A 4,203-nucleotide genomic window follows, 5' to 3' on the forward strand; every position below is an offset into this window, starting at 1 on the left:
TTATATCATGTTGAGTTACATTGTTTCGTGATGTATTGCCTATAACACACAGTACCCTTTGAGTCCTATGCCTGGGCTCCCCAGATACCCAGAATGGCTGTTTCATGTTTCTGACTGTCTTGTCCTGTCATGGGTTCTGTCAGGCTTCATTCACCACAGCCTGACTCCTCTGCCTCCTGGTGCCTCACCAAGGCATCATCCTCAGTAAAGAAGTATATCTGGGGCCCCAGTCCGTGGGAGCTCCAAAGATATGAGAGGGATGGGCTGTGTGCCTATAAAGGGACTTTGCCCAGAAAGCAAGCTTTTGCAGTCATGACTTCCGGAACAAATCACGTTTTGTTCTTGCTTACCAGCCCAGCGGGAGCAAAAGGGCCTCTTTCTCATGCCTGTGACTTGGGAAGCACCCTCTTCTTTGAGATTGAGGAACTTTTCTTTATTTCTAAATCTTAGTGATGAGTGTCAGATCCCTCATTCTAAACTGAGGTTTTGTTTCTGTGATTCATTTTTCAGGTTGCTTATCAGATTCCACAGACTTGCTCGGTTGGACAGTACGGCACCTGTAGGCCTAGTCAGTGGAGACTTGGAAAACTGTCCTGGCTAAGTGAATCACGAGTTGACGTGGTCCTTTGCTGCCTTTAGTCATCCCTTCTTGGCCTGCTTTATCCTCACAAATGAGTTTTGTTTCAAAAATGTTTACCCAGGGGTGCCTGGGTGGCTCAGTGGGTTAAAGCCTCTGCCTTCAGCTCAGGTCATCATCACAGGATCCTGGGATCAAGCCCCACATTGGGCTCTCTGCTCAGCAGAAAGCCTGCTTCCCCCTCTCTCTCTGCCTGCCTCTCTGCCTACTTGTGATCTCTGTCTGTCAAATAAATAAATAAAAACTTAAAAAAAATGTTTACCCACCCAAGGGATATTTTGGGGCACCTTTTTATTTTCAAGAGAATCAGTGTCTAAATTAGGAAAGCTTAGTTTGAGAGGCTGCTCCACTTTACTCCATCGTAAAATGGAGTGCCTGCTTGGGTCAGGGTGAACCAAGCAGCAACCCAGAGGCCATTCCACTATGGACTCCCCATCACATGGGCTTAGAGAAGACAATGCCAAGTGTATGGACATGTGAAATCCACCGGCAGCGTCCAGCTTTAAAGATGGACAGGTAACAACTGTTCAAATCTTCTCTGAACTCAAATACTATGTATACTGCTGATGTATATGTATACTACTCATATACTAAATAGTATATTGTGTTTAACTTGCTTTCCAGGTAACAAGTATTCATAGATGCCAACTTCCCAACTTCCCAATCAGTTGTTCAAGAGCTCATTAGCAGAGGTCTCCAAATAAACTAATTTGAAGTAAGTTATACAAAGCCCAAAAGCTACTCATTGACTGAGACCCTCCCTTCTAGAGGGGTTATGTCGGAGGGGCGGGTGTCAAGCTGAGGTGTGAGGTTGGGGAGTGGTAGGATGGAGGTGGGAAGTGGGAGGTGGGAAGGGCAGGCAGCAGAAGGGCTAGTTCCAGGTCCTCAGAGAGATCTGCTTGCTTGCTGCTCCAAGACTATCAGCTAAGTAAATATGGGACAGTTTTTTTTTTTTTTAACACCCCTCAGAATAATAATTGGTGACGCTGAACAATAGGAAGAAACAGGAAGATGAACCCTGCCTCTGAGGCTGTGTAGTCTGGAGAAGAGGTCATTAACAGTTTCTTACTGACTGTTACTTACTGACTGAGCATCAGTAAAACACAAGGTGTGCTAAATGGGAACAAGGATAACACAGGTCCTTTCCCTATATTATTTCCTATATTCCTACTCCTGAGGTGGCTTAGGCTCCCTGGAGAGAGTTGTCGTGTCTCACCAGTTAGGATGTAACTCTAAATGTCCCATAAATATTGACAATGATGGAATGGCAACAATCTGTCACTGCTGGATATTTCTTTTCTTTTTTTTTTAAAGATTTTATTTATTTATTTGACAGAGATCACAAGTAGGCAGAGTCAGGCAGAGAGAGAGGAGGAAGCAGGCTCCCTGCTGAGCTGAGAGCCCGATGTGGGACTCGATCCCAGGATCCTGGCATCATGACCCGAGCCGAAGGCAGAGGCTTTAACCCACTGAGCCACCCAGGCGCCCCACTGCTGGATATTTCTGTTTCAGAGTGGGGTCAGAGGACACTGTCCTTGATAACTATTCAGTGGTTATTCCATGTGTTCAATAACTATTGATGATGGTGAAATCGTAGCAGCTTGTCACATGATAGTGACTCTCATCACTTTGATTGTGCCTTTCCAAAATGGGGCAGAGGTACTGTTCACAGAGCTGACTCTCACCGGGGGGTGACCCACGTGGACAGGTTATGGTGGGTTTCCTTGGTTCAAGAGGCCCCTTATTGCTGAAGTGAGGCGTGAGGCTGGGAGAGGTCTGCTCTTTTTGGACTTTTCTGAATAGAAACTTTTGGTTATCTTCTCAGATATGGATTGAACAGAGGTGAGCCTAGCTAGGCTAGCAACACAAGCCACACTAACCCGGGCCTCGGTTCCAGATGGAATGGCTGCAGCAAGAGCAAGCGACGAAAATACAGAAGCACTGGATGGCGATCAGCAGGAGGAAAGGTTCCTCTTTGCCATCCAGTCTCGAAAGCACAGATGAGTGAGCGTTTCTCTCCGAAAGAGGCTGAAGGCTGCAGAGCTCATTGCTGTGTTCCTTCCTCTCTCCTTCCTTTCCCAGTCTTTTTCTTCTTTAGCAATGATGATAGAATTTCCTGGGCGAAATAATCCTTTCTTTTTAAACTGGAACTTTTTGGCAGAATGTCACAATGTTCTACTGTCCTCAGAGCTCAACATACTGGGCCTTAGAAACTTTCCAGGGGAGAGACAATAAGGCCACAGTCTGCACAGAGCCTTCTGTGTGGCTGTGACAGTGAGGACAAAAACAATCATGTTAATGTTGTTGATTAGGATTGGGCTTTTTTTTTTTCTGCTGCTTCTTTGTCATAGTTTTTCACTATCCTATCTACATTTTTAAAGAACCCTATGTATGTCCCCATCCAGAGAAATTTTTTTTTAAAGATTTTTTTTTTAATTTATTTGACAGAGATTGCAAGTAGGCAGAGAGGCAGGCAGAGAGGCAGGCAGATAGAGAGGGGGAAGCAGGTTCCCTGCTGAGCAGAGAGCCCAATGCAGAACTTGATCTCAGGACCCTGAGATCATGACCTGAGCCAAAGGCAGAGGCTTAACCCACTGAGCCACCCAGGCGCCCCAGAAATTGTTATTGTTATGTCTCAAAGTCGACAAATCCTGTGTCTTATTGGTCATTTTCCATTCAGAAGGTGTAGGGGTTGAATGGTGACCCTCCCCCCCAAAATATGTCTATGTCCCAGAACCTGTGAAAGTGACCATATTTGGAGAAAGGGTTATCACAGACATAATTAAACTAAGGGTATCAAGTGAGAGCTTGCTGGATATTATCCATTGGGTACTAAATCCAAAGTCACATGTTCTTGTAAGAAGAGAAGACAGAGGAAAGGAGAAGGCCGTGTGAAGACAGAGCCAGAGATGGGAACAAGGAAGTCAGGGAAGATTACTGCCTGCAGCCAGTAGAAGCTGGAAGAGGCAAGGAAGGATTCTCCCCTGGTGACTTAATGGCTTAATCTTAAATTTCTGGTCTCCAGAACTGTGAGTAAACAAATTTCTATTTTAAGCCACCCTATTTGTGATCATTTGTTATGGCAGCTACAGGAAACTAATATAGACATTTATTTTTATTTTTTAAATTTTATTTTATTTATTTGACAGAGAGAGGGAGACAGGGAGAGAGGGAACACAAGCAGACAGAGGGAGAGGGAAAAGCAGGCTCCCAACTGAGCAAGGAGCCTGATGCAGGGCTTGATCCCAGGCATCAGGACCTGAGCCAAAGGCAGATGCTTAATGACTGAGCCACCCAAGTGCCCCAGGAAACTAATATAAAAGTTTAGGGAAAAAATGGGGGATTTATCCAAATCTTGCTGGACTGGAGGATTCCATCTTGAAAAGGCTTTCTTCAGGAGTGTAGGGCTCAGATGATCCAGGGCTGTGAAGAGATCTGGACCAGGCTTGTCTCAACTAAAATCCATGGTGTGGCTGGATGTTGGAGAGTCATGGTGTATGCGGGTCAAATGTTGGGAGCAAAAATTTCCTGATAGTATAAAGGTAATCAGACCCCAAGGCAAGCCC

General features: G+C 45.3%; 1 long non-coding RNA gene across 1 annotated transcript; it reads left to right on the forward strand.

Moving 5' to 3' along the window:
* Positions 1–833: 833 nt before the first annotated feature.
* LOC116586594 lies at positions 834–3,085 on the forward strand. Its single transcript, XR_004284078.1, has 3 exons — positions 834–1,153; positions 1,262–1,352; positions 2,463–3,085. It is a non-coding gene; the product is annotated as an uncharacterized LOC116586594 (long non-coding RNA).
* The last annotated feature ends 1,118 nt before the right edge of the window (positions 3,086–4,203 follow it).

The sequence above is a fragment of the Mustela erminea genome, chromosome 3, assembly GCF_009829155.1.
Source record: "Mustela erminea isolate mMusErm1 chromosome 3, mMusErm1.Pri, whole genome shotgun sequence".
Taxonomy (NCBI): Eukaryota; Metazoa; Chordata; class Mammalia; order Carnivora; family Mustelidae; genus Mustela; species Mustela erminea.